Source organism: Ambystoma mexicanum, chromosome 3q, assembly GCF_040938575.1.
Source record: "Ambystoma mexicanum isolate Mex_15411 chromosome 3q, UKY_AmexF1_1, whole genome shotgun sequence".
Taxonomy (NCBI): Eukaryota; Metazoa; Chordata; class Amphibia; order Caudata; family Ambystomatidae; genus Ambystoma; species Ambystoma mexicanum.
Genome location: NC_090926.1, coordinates 1,286,467,024 through 1,286,479,133, shown reverse-complemented (window position 1 = coordinate 1,286,479,133; position 12,110 = coordinate 1,286,467,024).

Genomic DNA, 12,110 nt, shown 5'->3' with positions numbered 1-12,110 from the left:
ACTGGGGTTAGAGACCCCCCTCACCTCTGCTTCAGAGACAGCACTGGGAGCTGCCCTGTCACTGGGGTTAGAGACCCCCCTCACCTCTGCTTCAGAGACAGCATTGGGAGCTGCCCTGCCACTGGGGTTAGAGACACCCCTCCACTCTGCTTCAGAGACAGCACTGGGAGCTGCCCTGCCACTGGGGTTAGAGACCCCCCTCACCTATGCTTCAGAGACAGCACTGGGAGCTGCCCTGTCACTGGGGTTAGAGACCCCCCTCACCTCTGCTGCAGAGACAGCACTGAGAGCTGCCCTGTCACTGGGGTTAGGGGTTAGAGACCCCCCTCACCTCTGCTGCAGAGGCAGCACTGGGAGCTGCCCTCCCTCACCTCTGCAGCAGAGACAGCACTGGGAGCTGCCCTGTCACTGGGGTTAGAGGCCCCCCTCACCTCTGCTGCAGAGAGAGCACTGGGAGCTGCCCTGTCACTGGGATTAGAGACCCCCCTCACCTCTGCTGCAGAGACAGCACTGAGAGCTGCCCAGTCACTGGGGTTAGAGACCCCCCTCACCTCTGCTGCAGAGGCAGCACTGGGAGCTACCCTCCCTCACCTCTGCTGCTAGTGACCCCCCTAACCTCTGCTGCAGAGGCAGCACTGGGAGCTGCCCTGTCACTGGGGTTAGAGGCCCCCCTCACCTCTGCTGCAGAGAGAGCACTGGGAGCTGCCCTGTCACTGGGGTTAGAGGCCCCCCTCACCTCTGCTGCTGAGAGAGCACTGGGAGCTGCCCTGTTACTGGGGTTAGAGACCCCCCTCACCTCTGCTGCAGAGACAGCACTGGGAGCTGCCCTGTCACTGGGGTTAGAGACCCCAATCACCTCTGTTTCAGAGACAGCACTGGGAGCTGCCCTGTCACTGGGGTTAGAGACCCCCCTCACCTCTGCTGCAGAGACAGCACTGAGAGCTGCCCTGTCACTGGGGTTAGAGACCCCCCTCACCTCTGCTTCAGAGACAGCACTGGGAGCTGCCCTGTCACTGGGGTTAGAGACCCCCCTCACCTCTGCTTCAGAGACAGCACTGGGAGCTGCCCTGTCACTGGGGTTAGAGACCCCCCTCACCTCTGCTGCAGAGACAGCACCGAGAGCTGCCCTGTCACTGGGGTTAGAGACCCCCCTAGCTGCCCTCCCTCACCTCTGCTGCAGAGGCAGCACTGGGAGCTGCCATGTCACTGGGGTTAGAGGCCCCCCTAACCTCTGCTGCAGAGAGAGCACTGGGAGCTGCCCTGTCACTGGGGTTAGAGACCCCCCTCACCTCTGCTGCAGAGACAACACTGAGAGCTGCCTTGTCACTGGGGTTAGAGACCCCCTCACCTCTGCTGCAGAGGCAGCACTGGGAGCTGCCCTCCCTCACCTCTGCTGCTAGTGACCCCCCTAACCTCTGCTGCAGAGGCAGCACTGGGAGCTGCCCTGTCACTGGGGTTAGAGGCCCCCCTCACCTCTTCTGCAGAGAGAGCACTGGGAGCTTCCCTGTCACTAGGGTTAGAGGCCCCCCTCTTCTCTGCTGCAGAGACAGCACTGGGAGCTGCCCTGTCACTGGGGTTAGAGACCACCCTCACCTCTGCTTCAGAGACAGCACTGGGAGCTGCCCTGTCACTGGGGTTAGAGACCCCTCACCTCTGTTTCAGAGACAGCACTGGGAGCTGCCCTGTCACTGGGGTTAGAGGCCCCCCTCACCTCTTCTGCAGAGAGAGCACTGGGAGCTTCCCTGTCACTAGGGTTAGAGGCCCCCCTCTTCTCTGCTGCAGAGACAGCACTGGGAGCTGCCCTGTCACTGGGGTTAGAGACCACCCTCACCTCTGCTTCAGAGACAGCACTGGGAGCTGCCCTGTCACTGGGGTTAGAGACCCCTCACCTCTGTTTCAGAGACAGCACTGGGAGCTGACCTGTCACTAGGGTCAGCAAGCCCTCACCTCTGCTGCAGAGACAGCTCTGGGAGCTTCCCTGTCAATGGGGGTTACAGACCCCCCACCTCTGCTTCAGAGACAGCACTGGGAGCTGCCCTGTCACTGGGGTTAGAGACCCCCTCACCTCTGCTTCAGAGACAGCACTGGGAGCTGCCCTGTCACTGCGGTTAGAGACCCCTCACCTCTGTTTCAGAGACAGCACTGGGAGCTGCCCTGTCACTGGGGTCCAAGAGCCCTCACCTCTGCTGCAGAGACAGCGCTGGGAGCTTCCCTGTCACTGGGGTTAGAGACCCCCCACCTCTGCTTCAGAGACAGCACTGGGAGCTGCCCTGTCACTTGGGTTAGAGACCCCCCTCACCTCTGCTGTAGAGACAGCACTGGGAGCTGCCCTGTCACTGGGGTTAGAGACCCCCCACCTCTGCTTCAGAGACAGCACAGAGAGCTGCCCTGTCACTGGGGTTAGAAACCCCCCTCACCTCTGCTGTAGAGACAGCACTGGAAGCTGCCCTGTCACTGGGTTTAGAGACCCCCCACCTCTGCTTCAGAGACAGCACTGGGAGCTGCCCTGTCACTGGGTTATAGAGCCCTCACCTTTGCTTCAGAGACAGCACTGGGAGCTGCGCTGTCACTGGGGTTAGAGACCCCCCACCTCTGCTTCAGAGACAGCACTGGGAGCTGCCCTGTCACTGGGGTCAGAGAGCCCTAACCTCTGCTTCATAGACAGCACTGGGAGTTGCCCTGTCACTGGGGTCGGTGAGCCCTCACCTCTGCTGCAGAGACAGCACTGGGAGCTGCCCTGTCACTGGGGTTAGAGACCCCCCTCACCTCTGCTTCAGAGACAGCACTGGGAGCTGCCCTGTCACTGGGGTTAGAAACCCCCCTCACCTCTGCTGTAGAGACAGCACTGGGAGCTGCCCTGTCACTGGGTTTAGAGACCCCCCACCTCTGCTTCAGAGACAGCACTGGGAGCTGCCCTGTCACTGGGTTCATAGAGCCCTCACCTTTGCTTCAGAGACAGCACTGGGAGCTGCGCTGTCACTGGGGTTAGAGACCCACCACCTCTGCTTCAGAGACAGCACTGGGAGCTGCCCTGTCACTGGGGTCAGAGAGCCCTAACCTCTGCTTCATAGACAGCACTGGGAGTTGCCCTGTCACTGGGGTCCGAGAGCCCTCACCTCTGCTGCAGAGACAGCACTGGGAGCTTCCCTGTCAATGGGGGTTACAGACCCCCCACCTCTGCTTCAGAGACAGCACTGGGAGCTGCCCTGTCACTGGGGTTAGAGACCCCCCTCACCTCTGCTTCAGCGACAGCACTGGGAGCTGCCCTGTCACTGGGGTTAGAGACCCCTCACCTCTGTTTCAGAGACAGCACTGGGAGCTGCCCTGTCACTGGGGTCCGAGAGCCCTCACCTCTGCTGCAGAGACAGCGCTGGGAGCTTCCCTGTCACTGGGGTTAGAGACCCCCCACCTTTGCTTCAGAGACAGCACTGGGAGCTGCCCTGTCACTGGGGTTAGAGACCCCCCTCAACCTCTGCTTCAGAGACAACACTGGGAGCTGCCCTGTCACTGGGGTTAGAGACCCCCCTCACCTCTGCTGTAGAGACAGCACTGAGAGCTGCCCTGTCACTTGGGTTAGAGACCCCCCTCACCTCTGCTGTAGAGACAGCACTGGGAGCTGCCCTGTCACTGGGGTTAGAGACCCCCCACCTCTGCTTCAGAGACAGCACTGAGAGCTGCCCTGTCACTGGGGTTAGAAACCCCCCTCACCTCTGCTGTAGAGACAGCACTGGGAGCTGCCCTGTCACTGGGTTTAGAGACCCCCCACCTCTGCTTCAGAGACAGCACTGGGAGCTGCCCTGTCACTGGGTTCATAGAGCCCTCACGTTTGCTTCAGAGACAGCACTGGGAGCTGTGCTGTCACTGGGGTTAGAGACCCCCCACCTCTGCTTCAGAGACAGCACTGGGAGCTGCCCTGTCACTGGGGTCAGAGAGCCCTAACCTCTGCTTCATAGACAGCACTGGGAGTTTCCCTGTCACTGGGGTCCGAGAGCCCTCACCTCTGCTGCAGAGACAGCACTGGGAGCTGCCCTGTCACTGGGGTTAGAGACCCCCCTCACCTCTGCTTCAGAGACAGCACTGGGAGCTGCCCTGTCACTGGGGTTAGAAACCCCCCTCACCTCTGCTGTAGAGACAGCACTGGGAGCTGCCCTGTCACTGGGTTTAGAGACCCCCCACCTCTGCTTCAGAGACAGCACTGGGAGCTGCCCAGTCACTGGGTTCATAGAGCCCTCACCTTTGCTTCAGAGACAGCAGTGGGAGCTGCGCTGTCACTGGGGTTAGAGACCCCCCACCTCTGCTTCAGAGACAGCACTGGGAGCTGCCCTGTCACTGGGGTCAGAGAGCCCTAACCTCTGCTTCATAGACAGCACTGGGAGTTGCCCTGTCACTGGGGTCCGAGAGCCCTCACCTCTGCTGCAGAGACAGCACTGGGAGCTTCCCAGTCACTGGGGTCAGAGACCCCTCACCTCTGCTTCAAAGGCAGCACTGGGAGCTGCCCTGTCACTGGGGTCAAAGACCCCCCTCACTTCTGCTGCAGAGACAGCACTGGTAGCTGCCCTGTCACTGGGGTCCGAAAGCCCTCATCTCTGCTGCAGAGACAGCACTGGAAGCTGCCCTGTCACTGGGGTCCGACACCCCTCAACTCTACTGCAGAGGCAGCACTGGGAGGTGCCCTGTCACTGGGGTCAGAGAGCCCTCGCCTCTGCTTCAGACACAGCACTGGGAGCTGCCCTGTCGCTGGGGTCAGAGAGCCCTCACCTCTGATTCAGAGACAGCAATGGGAGCTTCCCTTCATTGGGGTCATAGACCCCCCACCTCTGCTTCAGAGACAGAACTGGGAGCTGCCCTGTCACTGGGGTCAGAGACGCCCCTCACCTCTGCTGCAGAGACAGCACTGGGGGCTGCCCTGTCACTGGGGACAGAGGGCCCTCACCTCTGCTTCAGAGACAGCACTGGGAGTTGCTGTGTCACTGGGGTCAGATACCCCTCACCTCTGCTACAGAGCCAGCACTGGGAGCTGCCCTGTCACTGGGGTCAGTGAGCCCTCACCTCTACTTCAGAGACAGCACTGGGAGATGCCCTGTCGCCCTGGTCAGAGAACCCTCATCTCTGCTTTATAGACAGCACTGGGAGCTGCCCTGTCACTGGGGGTCAGAGAGCCCGCGCTTCTGCTTCAGAGACAGCACTGGGATTTGCCCTGTCACTGGGGTCAGAGACCCCTCACCTCTGCTACAGAGACAGCACTGGGAGCTGCCCTGTCACTGGGGTCGGTGAGACCCTCACCTCTGCTGCAGAGACAGCACTGGGAGCTGCCCTGACACTGGGGCCAGAGAGCCCACACCTCTGCTTAAGAGACAGCACTGGGAGCTTCCCTGTCACTGGGGTCAGATAACCCTCACCTCTGCTTCAGAGACAGCACTGGGAGCTGATCTGTCACTGGGGTCAGAGAGCCCTCGCCTCTGCTTCAGACACAGCAATGGGAGAGGCCCTGTCGCTGGGGTCAGAGAGCACTCACCTCTGATTCAGAGACAGCACTGGGAGATTCCCTTCATTGGGGTCATAGACCCCCCCACCTCTGCTGCAGAGACAACATTGGTAGCTGCCCTGTCACTGGGGTCCGAAAGCCATCACCTCTGCTGCAGAGACAGCACTGGAAGCTGCCCTGTCACTGGGGTCAGAGACCCCTCACCTCTGCTGCAGAGACAGCACTGGAAGCTGCCCTGTCACTGGGGTCAGAGAGCCCTCACCTCTGCTTCAGACACAGCACTGGGAGCTGCCCTGTCGCTGGGGTCAGAGAGCCCTCACCTCTGATTCAGAGACAGCAATGGGAGCTTCCCTTCATTGGGGTCATAGACCCCCCACCTCTGCTTCAGAGACAGCACTGGGGGCTGCCCTGTCACTGGGGACAGAGGGCCCTCGCCTCTGCTTCAGAGACAGCACTGGGAATTGCCCTGTCACTGGGGTCAGATACCACTCCCCTCTGCTTCAGAGGCAGCACTGGGAGCTGCCCTCCCTCACCTCTGCTGCTAGTGACCCCCCTCACCTCTGCTGCAGAGGCAGCACTGGGAGCTGCCCTGTCACTGGGGTTAGAGGCGCCCGTCACCTCTGCTGCAGAGAGAGCACTGGGAGCTGCCCTGTCACTGGGGTTAGAGGCCCCCTCACATCTGCTGCAGAGACAGCACTGGGAGCTGCAATGTCACTGGAGTTAGAGACCCCCTCACCTCTGCTTCAGAGACAGCACTGAGAGCTGCCCTGTCACTGGGGTCATCGAGCCCTCACCTCTGCTGCAGAGACAGCTCTGGGAGCTTCCCTGTCAACTGGGGTTACAGACCCCCCACCTCTGCTTCAGAGAAAGCACTGGGACCTGCCCTGTCACTGGGGTCCGTAAGCCCTCAACTCTGCTGCAGAGACAGCGCTGGGAGCTTCCCTGTCACTGGGGTTAGAGACCCCCCAACTCTGCTTCAGAGACAGCACTGGGAGCTGCCCTGTCACTGGGGTTAGAGACCCCCCTCACCTCTGCTTCAGAGACAACACTGGGAGCTGCCCTGTCACTGGGGTTATAGACCCCCCTCACCTCTGCTGTAGAGACTGCACTGAGAGCTGCCCTGTCACTGGGGTTAGAGACCCCCCTCACCTCTGCTGTAGAGACAGCACTGGGAGCTGCCCTGTCACTGGTGTTAGAGACCCCCCACCTCTGCTTCAGAGACAGCACTGAGAGCTGCCCTGTCACTGGGGTTAGAGACCCCCCTCACCTCTGCTGTAGGGACAGCACTGGGAGCTGCCCTGTGACTGGGGTTAGGGACCCCCCACCTCTGCTGTAGAGACAGCACTGGGAGCTGCCCTGTGACTGGGGTTAGGGACCCCCCACCTCTGCTTCAGAGACAGCACTGGGAGCTGCCCTGTCACTGGGGTCATAGAGCCCTCACCTTTGCTTCAGAGACAGCACTGGGAGCTGCGCTGTCACTGGGGTTAGAGACCCCCCACCTCTGCTTCAGAGACAGCACTGGGAGCTGCTCTGTCACTGGGGTCAGAGAGCCCTAACCTCTGCTTCATAGACAGCACTGGGAGTTGCCCTGTCACTGGGGTCTGAAAGCCATCACCTCTGCTGCAGAGACAGCACTGGAAGCTGGTCTGTCACTGGGGTCTGAGACCCCTCACCTCTGCTGCAGAGACAGCACTGGGAGCTGCCCTGTCGCTGGGGTCAGAGAGCCCTCACCTCTGCTTCAAAGACAGCACTGGGAGCTGCCCTGTCACTGGGGTCAGAGACCCCCCTCACCTCTGCTGCAGAGACAACATTGGTAGCTGCCCTGACACTGGGGTCCGAGACCCCTCACCTCTGCTGCAGAGACAGCACTGGAAGCTGCCCTGTCACTGGGGTCAGAGAGCCCTCACCTCTGCTTCAGACACAGCACTGGGAGCTGCCCTGTCGCTGGGGTCAGAGAGCCCTCACCTCTGATTCAGAGACAGCAATGGGAGCTTCCCTTCATTGGGGTCATAGACCCCCCACCTCTGCTTCAGAGACAGCACTGGGGGCTGCCCTGTCACTGGGGACAGAGGGCCCTCGCCTCTGCTTCAGAGACAGCACTGTGAGTTGCCCTGTCACTGGGGTCAGATACCCCTCCCCTCTGCTTCAGAGACAGCACTGGGAGCTGCCCTGTCGCTGGGGTCAGAGAACCCTCATCTCTGCTTTATAGACAGCACTGGGAGCTGACTGTCACTGGGGTCAGAGAGTCCCCACCTCTGCTTCAGAGACAGCACTGGGAGCTGCCCTGTCACTGGGGTCAGAGACTCTCACCTCTGCTTCAGAGACAGCACTGGGAGCTGCCCTGTCACTGCGGTCAGAGAGCCCTCACCTCTGCTGCAGGGACAGTGCTGGGAGCTGTCCTGTCACTGGGGTCCGATACCCCTCACCTCTGCTTCAGAGACAGCACTGGGAGCTGCCCTGTCGCTGGGGTCAGAGAACCCTCATCTCTGCTTTATAGACAGCACTGGGAGCTGACTGTCACTGGGTTCAGAGAGCCCCCACCTCTGCTTCAGAGACAGCACTGGGAGCTGCCCTGTCACTGGGGTCAGAGACTCTCGCCTCTGCTTCAGAGACAGCACTGGGAGCTGCCCTCTCACTGGGGCCAGAGACCCTCACCTCTGCTGCAGAGACAGCACTGGGAGCTGCCCTGTCACTGGGGTCAGAGACCCTCACCTCTGCTGCAGAGACAGCACTGGGAGCTGCCCTGACACTGGGGCCAGAGAGCCCACACCTCTGCTTAAGAGACAGCACTGGGAGCTTCCCTGTCACAGGGGTCAGATAACCCTCACCTCTGCTTCAGAGACAGCACTGGGAGCTGATCTGTCACTGGGGTCAGAGAGCCCTCGCCTCTGCTTCAGACACAGCAATGGGAGAGGCCCTGTCCCTGGGGTCAGAGAGCACTCACCTCTGATTCAGAGACAGCACTGGGAGATTCCCTTCATTGGGGTCATAGACCCCCCCACCTCTGCTGCAGAGACAACATTGGTAGCTGCCCTGTCACTGGGGTCCGAAAGCCATCACCTCTGCTGCAGAGACAGCACTGGAAGCTGCCCTGTCACTGGGGTCAGAGACCCCTCACCTCTGCTGCAGAGACAGCACTGGAAGCTGCCCTGTCACTGGGGTCAGAGAGCCCTCACCTCTGCTTCAGACACAGCACTGGGAGCTGCCCTGTCGCTGGGGTCAGAGAGCCCTCACCTCTGATTCAGAGACAGCAATGGGAGCTTCCCTTCATTGGGGTCATAGACCCCCCACCTCTGCTTCAGAGACAGCACTGGGGGCTGCCCTGTCACTGGGGACAGAGGGCCCTCGCCTCTGCTTCAGAGACAGCACTGGGAGTTGCCCTGTCACTGGGGTCAGATACCACTCCCCTCTGCTTCAGAGGCAGCACTAGGAGCTGCCCTCCCTCACCTCTGCTGCTAGTGACCCCCCTCACCACTGCTGCAGAGGCAGCATTGGGAGCTGCCCTGTCACTGGGGTTAGAGGCGCCCGTCACCTCTGCTGCAGAGAGAGCACTGGGAGCTGCCCTGTCACTGGGGTTAGAGGCCCCCCTCACATCTGCTGCAGAGACAGCACTGGGAGCTGCCCTGTCACTGGAGTTAGAGACCCCCCTCACCTCTGTTTCAGAGACAGCACTGAGAGCTGCCCTGTCACTGGGGTCATCGAGCCCTCACCTCTGCTGCAGAGACAGCTCTGGGAGCTTCCCTGTCAAATGGGGTTACAGACCCCCCACCTCTGCTTCAGAGACAGCACTGGGAGCTGCCCTGTCACTGGGGTCCGTAGGCCATCACCTCTGCTGCAGAGACAGCGCTGGGAGCATCCCTGTCACTGGGGTTAGAGACCCCCCAACTCTGCTTCAGAGACAGCACTGGGAGCTGCCCTGTCACTGGGGTTAGAGACCCCCCTCACCTCTGCTTCAGAGACAACACTGGGAGCTGCCCTGTCACTGGGGTTAGAGACCCCCCTCACCTCTGCTGTAGAGACTGCACTGAGAGCTGCCCTGTCACTGGGGTTAGAGACCCCCCTCACCTCTGCTGTAGAGACAGCACTGGGAGCTGCCCTGTCGCTGGTGTTAGAGACCCCCCACCTCTGCTTCAGAGACAGCACTGAGAGCTGCCCTGTCACTGGGGTTAGAGACCCCCCTCACCTCTGCTGTAGAGACCGCACTGGGAGCTGCCCTGTCACTGGGGTTAGGGACACCCCACCTCTGCTTGAGAGACAGCACTGGGAGCTGCCCTGTCACTGGGGTCATAGAGCCCTCACCTTTGCTTCAGAGACAGCACTGGGAGCTGCGCTGTCACTGGGGTTAGAGACCCCCCACCTCTGCTTCAGAGACAGCACTGGGAGCTGCTCTGTCACTGGGGTCAGAGAGCCCTAACCTCTGCTTCATAGACAGCACTGGGAGTTGCCCTGTCACTGGGGTCCGAGAGCCCTCACCTCTGCTGCAGAGACAGCACTGGGAGCTGCCCTGTCACTGGGGTCAGAGAGCCGTAACCTCTGCTTCATAGACAGCACTGGGAGTTGCCCTGTCACTGGGGTCCGAGAGCCCTCACCTCTGCTGCAGAGACAGCACTGGGAGCTGCCCTGTCACTGGGGTTAGAGACCCCCCTCACCTCTGCTTCAGAGACAGCACTGGGAGCTGCCCTGTCACTGGGGTTAGAAACCCCCCTCACCTCTGCTGTAGAGACAGCACTGGGAGCTGCCCTGTCACTGGGTTTAGAGACCCCCCACCTCTGCTTCAGAGACAGCACTGGGAGCTGCCCTGTCACTGGGTTCATAGAGCCCTCACCTTTGCTTCAGAGACAGCACTGGGAGCTGCGCTGTCACTGGGGTTAGAGACCCCCCACCTCTGCTTCAGAGACAGCACTGGGAGCTGCCCTGTCACTGGGGTCAGAGAGCCCTAACCTCTGCTTCATAGACAGCACTGGGAGTTGCCCTGTCACTGGGGTCCGAGAGCCCTCACCTCTGCTGCAGAGACAGCACTGGGAGCTGCCCAGTCACTGGGGTCAGAGACCCCTCACCTCTGCTTCAAAGGCAGCACTGGGAGCTGCCCTGTCACTGGGGTCAAAGACCCCCCTCACTTCTGCTGCAGAGACAGCACTGGTAGCTAGCTGCCCTGTCACTGGGGTCAGAGAGCCCTAACCTCTGCTTCATAGACAGCACTGGGAGTTGTCCTGTCACTGGGGTCCGAGAGCCCTCACCTCTGCTGCAGAGACAGCACTGGGAGTTGCCCTGTCACTGGGGTCCGAGAGCCCTCACCTCTGCTGCAGAGACAGCTCTGGGAGCTGCCCAGTCACTGGGGTCAGAGACCCCTCATCTCTGCTGCAGAGACAGCACTGGAAGCTGCCCTGTCACTTGGGTCCGAGACCCCTCAACTCTGCTGCAGAGGCAGCACTGGGAGGTGCCCTGTCACTGGGGTCAGAGAGCCCTCGCCTCTGCTTCAGACACAGCACTGGGAGCTGCCCTGTCGCTGGGGTCAGAGAGCCCTCACCTCTGATTCAGAGACAGCAATGGGAGCTTCCCTTCATTGGGGTCATAGACCCCCCCACCTCTGCTTCAGAGACAGAACTGGGAGCTGCCCTGTCACTGGGGTCAGAGACGCCCCTCACCTCTGCTGCAGAGACAGCACTGGGGGCTGCCCTGTCACTGGGGACAGAGGGCCCTCACCTCTGCTTCAGAGACAGCACTGGGAGTTGCTGTGTCACTGGGGTCAGATACCCCTCACCTCTGCTACAGAGCCAGCACTGGGAGCTGCCCTGTCACTGGGGTCAGTGAGCCCTCACCTCTGCTTCAGAGACAGCACTGGGAGATGCCCTGTCGCCCTGGTCAGAGAACCCTCATCTCTGCTTTATAGACAGCACTGGGAGCTGCCCTGTCACTGGGGGTCAGAGAGCCCTCGCTTCTGCTTCAGAGACAGCACTGGGATTTGCCCTGTCACTGGGGTCAGAGACCCCTCACCTCTGCTACAGAGACAGCACTGGGAGCTGCCCTGTCAATGGGGTCGGTGAGCCCCACCTCTGCTTCAGAGACAGCACTGGGAGCTGCCCTGTCACTGGGGTCAGAGACCCTCACCTCTGCTGCAGAGACAGCACTGGGAGCTGCCCTGACACTGGGGCCAGACAGCCCACACCTCTGCTTAAGAGACAGCACTGGGAGCTTCCCTGTCACTGGGGTCAGATAACCCTCACCTCTGCTTCAGAGACAGCACTGGAGCTGATCTGTCACTGGGGTCAGAGAGCCCTCGCCTCTGCTTCAGACACAGCAATGGGAGAGGCCCTGTCGCTGGGGTCAGAGAGCATTCACCTCTGATTCAGAGACAGCACTGGGAGATTCCCTTCATTGGGGTCATAGACCCCCCCACCTCTGCTGCAGAGACATCATTGGTAGCTGCCCTGTCACTGGGGTCCGAAAGCCATCACCTCTGCTGCAGAGACAGCACTGGAAGCTGCCCTGTCACTGGGGTCAGAGACCCCTCACCTCTGCTGCAGAGACAGCACTGGAAGCTGCCCTGTCACTGGGGTCAGAGAGCCCTCACCTCTGCTTCAGACACAGCACTGGGAGCTGCCCTGTCACTGGGGTCAGAGAGCCC